The sequence below is a fragment of the Phacochoerus africanus genome, chromosome 1, assembly GCF_016906955.1.
Source record: "Phacochoerus africanus isolate WHEZ1 chromosome 1, ROS_Pafr_v1, whole genome shotgun sequence".
NCBI lineage: Eukaryota > Metazoa > Chordata > Mammalia > Artiodactyla > Suidae > Phacochoerus > Phacochoerus africanus.
The window spans coordinates 195,155,391-195,166,443 of NC_062544.1; positions in this window are offsets into that span (position 1 = coordinate 195,155,391).

Sequence of the window (11,053 nt, forward strand, 5' to 3'; positions counted from 1 at the left end):
ACATCTCTCACCTGCGTATCAAGTGAGAAATTACCTGTACTTTCTGTCTGTGGCCCTTCCATCTGTAATACAAGGTTCTGAGTTTAAACATGCATTGGAATGTCAAGGGTGACCACGAGAAAAATAGAATTAGGAAGTATAAGGAAAGAAAAAAGATGTTCTTCCTTTTTAAAGTCCAAGAAAGGACAAGAAAGAGGTGAAACACCATCAACAAGAAAGTACAGGAAATAGAAATCATAATAAGAGAATCATAAATACAATAACAGGAAATAAAAATGGATTAGAGTACTGCTTGAAAAGACAAAGAGTAATATATTGGTTAGAAAAAAATCGAGTTCTAAGATGTCAGTCAGATACATGACAAAACAGAGTAACACAGAATGACTAAAACTTAAAAAAAAATGCAACTACATATATAGAAGGTATATAATAGAACATACATATCAGAAAAATAATAGTAAAGGTACACATGTAGAAGTAAAATATGTACTCATATTATTAGTATTAATTACTATCAAATAAAATATAATTTAAAATGTAAAGTACTAAAACTTGTTTCCCACTGGTAAAATATATAGTCAGTCAAGAAAACTCAATAGTCATGAACTGCCAAGCATCTAATGAACAGCTTTAAAATATGTAAACAAAATACTCATGAGGGGTGAGGAAAAAATGGAACAACTCTATAGTTATAGCTAGAGATTTAAATAAAACTCTCTCAGAAATTAGTGAAGTTAAGTTGTCCAAAATAAGTAAGAATATATATGAAGAGAATAGTTTTCATGTAATCATAATTGATGTACAGAGAACTTTTTTTCAGTTGTAGTAAGAACACTTAACATGAAATTAAGCTTACCACATTTTAAGTGTAAAAACAGTATTAGCTATAAGCACCTTGTTGCACAACAGATCTCTAAAACTGATTCATCTTGCTAACTAAAATTTATACCCATTGAGTAACTCCCTATTTTATATCCAACAAAAATACCCATCTTTTAAAACACATGTAAAGCATTTTTTAAAAAGACCACATACTAGATACTAAGAAAATCTTAATAAATTCCTGTGACACAAATAACATTGCTGATAGTATGAAATAGAACTAATATATAATCCAATTAAACAAACAGACCAAACAAATCCCTTTTTTGTTAAAGGGTAAGTCAAAATTTAAAAAATAAAAATACGTATAAATGAATGACAATGTAGGCAAATATGAAAATGTGTGAGAATGAAATTAAATCTCAGTAATCACTAAGCAAAACATTTTGAAATATAACAATGATAGAAGAAAGATACCAAAATAAATTCAAAAAATTATAAGAAAAAGCTAATAAAGAGTAGAAAAAAGTAATGAAAGTAAAAGAAAAATATATTAAATGAGAGGAAGAAGAGAGAAAAGTAATGGATTGATGAATAAAACCAAATATTGTGTCTTAAGAATAATTTTTGATACTAAGAAAAACTTCAGAAAATTCCAAATGATACACATACACAGGAGTGTTTTGATATACACACTGGAGTGTTTGGATATGGATACACCTGTGAAGATAGAGGATTTCAATAACTTAAAATTATTTGGAGTCCCCACTGTGGTGCAATGGTATTGGTGGCATTTTGGGAGCACTGGGTCACAGGTTCAGCACCCAGCCCAACACAGTGGGTTAAGGATCTGATGTTGCTGCAGCTGCAGCTTAGGTTGTGACTGTGGCCCCAATCTGATCTATGGCCCAGGAACTCCATATGACAAGGACTGGCCAAAAAATGAAAATAATAATAATAATTTAAAATTATTCCTCCAAATCAATCCATAAATTCAAAGTCCTCTCAATCAAAAGAATTTTTTTATGAAACCCAACAATTCAACAGATGAACTAGAAAAGATAATGCTTGAACATAGTCAAAAACATTTAGAAAAAAAATGTTAAGATAGGAAAAATGATATAAAGTACATGAAATAAAACCCTATGGAATTCATGTAGAAACAAATAAAGAATAGAAGGGTCCCTAACAGATCATGTGTATATATCAATGTAATGTACAGTAAATGTTATATTTGAAGTCAAAGCTTGGCTTACTCAATAAATGAACATTTTACAGAAGCAAAATAAATCTGAATTCTGTGTCAGAGGATGTCAGTTGTTACTAAACCCATGCTTCTTCTGGAGAATGCAGTATGACTCATTGGTTCATCCTGAAGGATGTCACATGAGAGACACAGCTGAGAAAAACTCACACTCATGCTCTGCTCTCATTTTCCCCCTCATACTGGTAGTATAATATACAGAACAGAGAATATAGTCAATAGCACTGAAATAACTTTGGTATGTAATCAGTAAAATCATTGACTCTCTATTTTATACACCTGAAGCTAATCTTATATGTCAACTATGCTTCATTTAAAAAATAATAATAGGAATTTCCGTCATGACTCAGTGGAAACGAATATGACTAGTATCCATGAGGACACTGGCCTCACTCAGTGGGTTAAGGGTCCGGCATAGCTGTGAACTCTGGTGTAGGTTGCAGATGTGCTTTGGATTCTGAGTTGCTGTGGCTGTGGTATAGGCTGGCAGTTATAGCTCCAATTCAACCCCTAGCCTGAGAACATCCATATGCCATGGGTATGGCCCTAAAAGCCAAAATGATAAAAATAATGGCAATAATAATAAATATAAAATATAATAATAAACTAAAATTTTGAAAATTTTAAAACAGTCTGAGAGTTCTCAATGTGGTTCAGCAGAAACACAACTAGGATACCAACTAGGTATCCATGAGGATGCAGATTTGATCTCTGGCCTTGCTCAGTGGGTTAAGGATCCAGTGTTGCCAAGAGCTGTGGTATATAGGTCACAGATGCAGCTCAAATCGCGCATTGCTGTGGCTATGGTGTAGGCTAGCAGCTGTAGGTCTGATTCGACCCCTAGCCTGGGAACTTCCATATGCCATGGGTACAGCCCTAAAAAGGCAATTAATTAATTAATTAAAACAGTCTGAAAAGAAAAATACACACAGGCAGGCCTCATAAATCATATTTGCAAAATGGCAGAATCAGATTTGACCTGGATCCCCCAAGTCACTCTGTGAACTAAGGTACTGTCTACTTAGACTGCTCCAACAAAATACCATAAACTGAGTGGGCTAAACAACAAAAATTTATTTCCCACAATTCTAGAAACTGGCAACTTCAAAATAAAGATGTCAGCAGGTATGGTTCTGGGTAAGGTCCCTCTCTTCCTGGCTTACAGGTTCAAAAATGCAACATACTTCAGGTAACAATTCTGCTTCCAGGTGTCTATTATTTCTAAACATAACTTACTTCAACATTTTGGGAGAGATGTAATTATAAAATATTCTCAGAAACATTACCTATAATACCCCCTCCAAATGTAAATGATCTAAATACTCTTTAATGAAAGAAAGGTTAAATAATTTGTGGTATATCCATATGATGGCATATTTTAAAAAATCAGATATCATATGTAAGGATATGAAATAATTTCTGAAACATGCAAACAAAGCTACATGGAAGCAATGTGGATATTTATACTTTTTATTTATACCATGTCAATTTATATTTAGGTTTTCTATATTTATTAAATATACATATATCTTCTTATATTCTTGCATGTGTGTCTGTAAAATATACAAAAATATATACATGTATGTATGTATATATACTATAGAAAGGGAGGCTCTGAGGAAGACACAACTCTTCACAGAGACCGTCTCTGGGAATAGGAGCCAGAATGGGACTAGTAGTAAAAGAGACTTTTATGTTTTGTAATAGTACACATCTATATTGTTTATATGTTATACTAAGATAACATATTCAGGTGTTGTTTATAAATTTCTTTTCTTAAATTCCAAGAAAATTAAGACTTGTTCTGATCAATGCCTCTTTCAGTGTGTTCCATGAAACACTGTTCTCTGAGATGTTTTTTGAAAGTGGGTTCTGAAATATATTTTTTCATTCACATGTTCGAGTTTCTCTAGAGGAGAGGATCTCCCAACCAATGTCAAAAGAAATTATTTAGCTTCCCGAGAGAGGATTTGGTTGTGAAGCAGTAGTCATTGACCGTTCAGGAAAATATCACTAAACATTTCAGAACATATCATAGACATTTCAAAGCTAGGAAGAATTGGTGTGACTGATTCACAAGTTCTGAAAGGTATGTGTAAGATTAGATATCAAAAGTTTCTAGATGCCTTTGAAGAGAAGCTATTTAACTTAATGCAACATATAATTCAATTAAGGAGGAAAACTAAAAGTTTACCTGAATAAAAATGCAGAACAAAATTCAAGAATTTCTCACTATCTGTCCAGATTATACTTTCAGTTCTATGGAGGGACAAATACAAGCCAAAATAATGAAAAACAGCATGTCACATGATGTTATACATTACAACTACTGGCCATAAGTGATTCAGAAGAGACTTTAGATGCTGTACGTGAAAAAAATCCTTAGCCTCAAACCAAGAAAAAATATGGTATGCAGTGAAAAATTTATGGTTTAATCAATGTTTAAAATGCATGTATAGAATATAATTGAATTTTTTGTTTTCCTTTTTCTTTTAAATCTTTGCTCCCAAAGCTGTTTTTAAATTGATGATGTCTTTTAAAATTCACTGGCCTCCTGAACACTGATTCAATTTGTTCCTCAAAAATTCCAGGCACACTGTGCCTCAGAGGCTTAATAGTTCTGTGCTGACAGCCAGGTGAGTCAACCCTCTTTTTGCTCAACAGAGCCTTAGTTTGACCCCCCTGTATACAATGAGACTCTTTTCAACCTGACACATTGTAATCAAAATGAAAAAACAATAAAGATAAAGAGGGACTATTAAAATTAAAAAAGAGAAAGCAACAAATAACATACAAGGGAACTCCCATGAGGTAATCGGCTGATTTTTCAGCAGATGTTCTGCAAGGCAGAAGGAAGTGGCAAAATATACTTCAAGAGATGAAAGAGAAAAACCATCAACCAAAAATACTCTACTCAGTAAGGTTCCTGTTCAGATGTGATAGAGAAATCAAGTTTTACAGACAAGCAAAAGCTAACAGAATTCACTACTATCAAGCTAGCTTTATATCAAATGCTAAAGGAAATTCTCTAAGCAGAAAAGAAAGGCCACATTAGAAACAAGAAAAGTACAAAATGGAAAAGCTCACTGGTAAAGGCAAATATACAATAAACATACAAGATCACACACAAAGCTAGCAGGGAAGCTAAAAGACAAAAGTGGTAAAATCATTTGTATCCACAATAAGCAGTTAAAGGATACACAAAACAATTATATGTATAATATAAAATCAAAAACATTAATCATGAGGGAAAGAGAGTACAAATGCAGGCTATCTAAAATGCATTTGAAATAAAGATATCAGGAACTTAAAATAAGTATTATAAACAAACAGTACACAAAAAGCTCATGGTAACCACAAAAAAAAGTCTAATGGATAGATACATAAAAAAGAAAAAAGGAATCCAAACATAACAGTAAAGATAGTCATCAAATCACAAGAGAAGAGAAAAAAGAAGTAAGGGGGTGGGAGGAAAGTCCTGGAAAAACAAATCCAAAACAATTAACAAAATGATAGTAGGAACATAGATATCAATAATTATCTTAAATGTAAATGGACTAAATGCTCATATTGGCTAGATAGATACAAAAATAAGACCCATATATCTGCTGCCTACAAGAGATTCATTTCAGATCTAGAGACATATACAGATTGAAAGTTAGGGGATGGAAAAAGATACTCCATGCAAATAGAAATCAAAAGAAAGCCAGAGACGCAATACTTATATCAGGAAAAATAGACTTTAAAAAATGTTTAAAAAGACAAAAAAGGACACTACATACTGTGATCAAAGGATCAATCCAAGGAGAAGATATAATAGTTGTAAATATAGATGCATACAACATAGGAGCACCTCAATATATAAGGCAAGTGTTAACAGACATAAAAGAAGAAATTGATAGTAACACAGTAATAGTGGGGGACTTTAACACCCCACTTACATCAATGGACAGATCATCTAGACAGGAATTCAAAGAAAACCCAGGCCTTAAACGGCACATTAGATCATATGGACTTATTGATATTTATAGAACATTCCATCTAAAAGCAGCAGAATACACATTCTTCTTAAGCACATGTGGAATATTCTCCAGGATAGATCACATCCTGAGCCACAAAGCCAGCCTTGGTAAATCTAAGAAAACTGAAATCATATCAGCATCTTTCCCAACCACAACACTATGAGGCTGGAAATCAAATACAAAAAAAAAAAAAAAGCAAAAAACACAAGCATGTGGAGACTAAAAAATAGGCTACTAAATAACCAATAAGTTACTGAAGAAATGAAAGAAGAAATCAAAAAACACTTGAGACAAATGAAAACAAAAATACAACAATCCAAAATCTATGGGACACAGCAAAAGCAGTTTTAAGAGGGAAGTTTATAATGATACTAGCTTACCTCAAGAAATAAGAAAAATCTCAAACAGCCTATTTTTTATACCTAAAGCAACTAGAGAAAAAAGAACAAAACCCAAAGTTAGTGGAAGAAATCATAAATATCAGAACAGAAATAAATGACACAGAAACCAAAAAACAATAGAAAAGATCAATGAAACTAAAAGCTGATTCTTTGAAAGATAAACAAAATTGATAAATCTTTAGCCACATTCATCAAGAATAAAAGGGAGAGAGCCCAAATCAATAAAATTTGAAATAAAAAAGGAAAAGTTACAATGGATATCACAGAAATACAAAGAACCATAGGAGACTACTATCAGCAACTATATACCAATAAAATGGACAACCAAGAAGAAATGGACAAATTCTTAGAAAGGTATAATCTCCCTAGACTGAACTAGCAATAAATAGAAAATATGAACAGACCAATTACCAGTACTGAAATTGTATCAGTAATTAAAAACTCCCAACAAGTCCAGGATCACATGGCTTCTCTAAAAAAACATTTAGGAAGAGTTAATACCTATCCTTCTGAAACTATTCCAAAAATTTGCACTTCTGAACTCATTCTATGAGGTTATCATCACCTTGATATCAAAATCAGACAGAAATAACACCAAAAAAGAAAATTAAAGGCCAATTATCACTGATTAACATATATGCGAAAATCCTTAGTAAAATGAGACTGTTTGCCTTTGTCTAGAATACCATATACTTCTCCCCCGCTTTAATATTTTTCATAGCGCTTAAGAAGTTAGGCAGAGACTTGTTTTCTGCTTTCTTAATACTCTCCTATCTCCAATGTCTTTAACAGTGCTTAATACATACTAAGCAGTCAATAAATATTTGTCGAATGAATAAATAAATGAATGAATCTTGCAATCAGTGATAGCTATGAGTTGTGAAAATAAAATAGATTAGTCTCTTAGATATTCTCAAGGCTCATCAGTAAATTAAATTCTCTGAGGCAATGCTGTTTTTAAAAAGCCACTTTGTTTGGATAAACCATTTGTTTCCCAAAGTTAGTTGACTATGACACATTTTTCCCATGTAACATTAAAATACAATAGAATGAATATACTATGTAAAATATTTTAGAAAAGAGTAAATACTCTAAAATCCTATTAAATTCTATAATTCATTTTTCTTAAATAGTATACTCTTTTAGTACTTTTTACCTTTTCCCCCCCTCTACTCTCTCACCATTTTCTTCCTTGCCTATGTTTTTTTATTCTAGTACAATATAATATCACTCAAGATGGTAAGAGTGATGTAATAGAGGCATTCAGTGTTCAAGGTATAAATAAAAACAAATTTAAGCTTATTTGTAGAATACATAAAAAATAAGCTTATAATAACACTGATACACAAAATATTTCCATGCTAAGTGTATTTTATGCTATTAATTTTATAACTTAGTCAAGATCTACCAGAAAAATAGAAACCATTTTAGATTTTTATAAGAGAAAACACTTAAAGCAAGAAATCTGTTATACAGGTGATGGAGAAACAGAGAAACCAAACAAGGGACAGTAGGCTGCCCAGAGATGAGAGGTAGCAAGAAGTCCTCAGGACATTGAGGGCTGGAGGGCCAGGGAGTCCAGAAGCCAAGGATGCTTGACAGCAGGGGGAGACACCACAGAGGAGATTCAGCCAATGCCAGAGACATTGCCCAAAGAAGACATGGGGGAATATTCTTCCTTCTTCCCATCCTTTGAGTTCTCAGAAGTGCCTCCCATTAGCTGATTCTATCCACATGGGAGCCTGGGAAATGAAGCCTGCAGGAGTCAGGCCCCCTGTGACACAGAATAGAATAAGAAGAGTGGAGAGAAGCAAATAGTCCCAGGACTGGCTCAGCTGACATAAGTCATTTGCTATAACCAACACAAACACTTGCCTTGATTTTCTATTATGACAATAAGTCCAAACAAAGATTACAAACAAAGAGAATCGTGTTAAGTTCAACTCACCCCCAAGGTCATATTATCAGTTTTAATACTCAATTATGAGTTTGTTATCAAGCAAGTACATGTACATTATCAGGTGCATTTTGTGGAAGGGATTATTGATAAAAGGTTTTAATCACATAGGACAACACAATTAGTACTCTACCAAAGAAATTTAAATTTTCACACTTGTATTTTAAAAAGCTAGGGCTCCATATTGCCATAGTAGATATTACATTAATTTTAGTTTCTTTCTATGACATAATATTACTTTAAATCAATGTGCCAATACAACTTATTACATCATGGATTTTTTTTTAAACTTCATATTGGCTAAAACTGCTTCACATGGCATTCTCAAGAACCATGTGTAGCTCTTTGGCAATAGACCATGGGTAGAGTAAAATGACTCGAACATAGCAACTGAAAAAAAAAAAAAACATTAAAGGCAACAAACTGAAAATAATTTTATTTTAAAATACCCTAGATGTGGATTTTTTTTTTTGTCTTTTTGCCTTTTCTAGGGCCGCACCCGCAGCATGCGGAGGTTCCCAGGCTAGGGGTCTAATCAGAGCTGTAGCTGCTGGCCTACGCCACAGCTCACAGCAAATCTGGATTCTTAACCCACTGAGCGAGGCCAGGGATTGAACCCTCAACCTCATGGTTCCTAGTCGGATTCATTAACCACTGCGCCACGATGGGAACTCCTAGATGTGGATTTTTTTTATAAAAAAAAAAGAAAAAATCTTTGCTGAAAAGTAGCAAACGGTCATCTTGCACCTGTAAAAGATTAAGATGGCTTGTAGCTGTTATTTTCACAAAAATTTGTGATCTAGTCTATGAGTAGAGAGCCACAAACCGTCACAGCAAATGATATTTGTAATTATTATCCAGAGTGATCACAACTTCATAGCATCCATGAACCCAAATCACCTGTGTTTCCAAAAGAAATTGCATGTAGTTTAAATTAAAGTGCAATGTAATAAAACTGAACAATTAGCCCCAAATTAAAGATAGTTTAATAATAAAAGGATGAAAAATAAAACTCATTAAATTCTTGAAGACAATTAAGCCAGCGTGTCCTAGGATCTGAAACAAAGATGAAAATACTAGGTTGTAGATCTCTCAATGTAAAACACAAAGAAATGTATATACTCTTGATTAAAAGGGCCATACAGTTTCAGTCACATTTTCAGCCTTACTCAGGTTAAAAAGTGACAGCAGCAAACTGACTCTGATAGAAAAAACTGGACTGAACTCAATCAAAGTGTTAAAGACCATGCAATAAATTCAAGGGATATTGATCCAATTCCATACTTAAAGATTCAGTGATCCTTGCCTCAGTATTAATCATCATAATCCTATCAAATTCAAATTCCCATTTTAATTCATTCCTTGTGGATTTTGCAAAATTTCTGATTGCATGTCTAGATCTTTTTTTTTTTTTTTTAAATTTTGTTTTTGCTTCCAGGAGAGAGAGCAAAATGATTATTTTTGGGTCTTCGGAAAGCTGTCATGACAACGCTTTTGGTAAAAATCAGGCTGTGCATGATTAGAAACAACTTAATAATTCAAGAATTTAGAATGGGTAATTTTGCATTGGAAAACAGAATTGGAAATCCCAATCATTTTGGTACTTGGTTTAATTTTGGTGGAATGAGATCCTTTTTAAGGCTTAACATGGAAATAGATCACTATTGCCATCTCCTGGCAAGTAAACCACATGACCAAGATTTAAGTCTTTTTAAACTGCCATATATTGTGGGAAGGCAAGATTACCTCATAAACAGGCAATAAAGTATTGAATATTTATTGTAAGACCATCATTGGATTTTTATTCTTTATTACTATAAGACCTTTACAAAAACCCATTAGAGTTGATAAATAGTAGCATTTGTTTTATGAGCTCTTTATGTTGAACAGAAATTCTGCTTGTTATGACTTTTAAAATTAAATGCATATGATGGATCTACCTGTGATTGAAACAAATATTAGAGCTGCTTCAAAGAGAAAACCTAGAAAATGTTCACAAGGCATTGGGGAAAAGGAGCCAGGATTATACAGCGACATGCAGCCAAGAAAGTGACAGATAGCTTTCTACCATATAATAAAGCCGATGGAATGGATAACAGCTCTGACAGCACTAATCCGTCTTTCTGCTGTGGGGGCTTTCACCAGGAGATGAATGATACTCACCCCCTCCAACTTGCCTTGTAGTCTTGCTGTGTTTTTCTTTAATTTCTCTCCCTTACTATTGTTCTTTAGAGTCAGCTGTTGCTGATGCTTTGAACTCCCTTTTCTCCCTTCCTCAAATCTGGACATCAGATCATCAGCTGCATCTGAGCCTGGTTCATATACTCCCTGCCTGAAATGCCAGCTGAGCCAGTTATGAGCTCCATGTCACTGAAGTCTGCAAGCTGTACTCCAGGGTGCCATCCAAACTCTTGTTGCAGCTGAGTGAAGAAGGAGAATGAGATATGGATGCAAGTCATTACCCTCCAGATCAGAATGTTACATCACACATAGTTCTGAGGCTTGACGTGGCGCCCTCTCAAACTAATCATTTTGTCAAGGATGCATGTGATAATAACTTCCTCCAAGATAGGTTGAAAGCACTGAG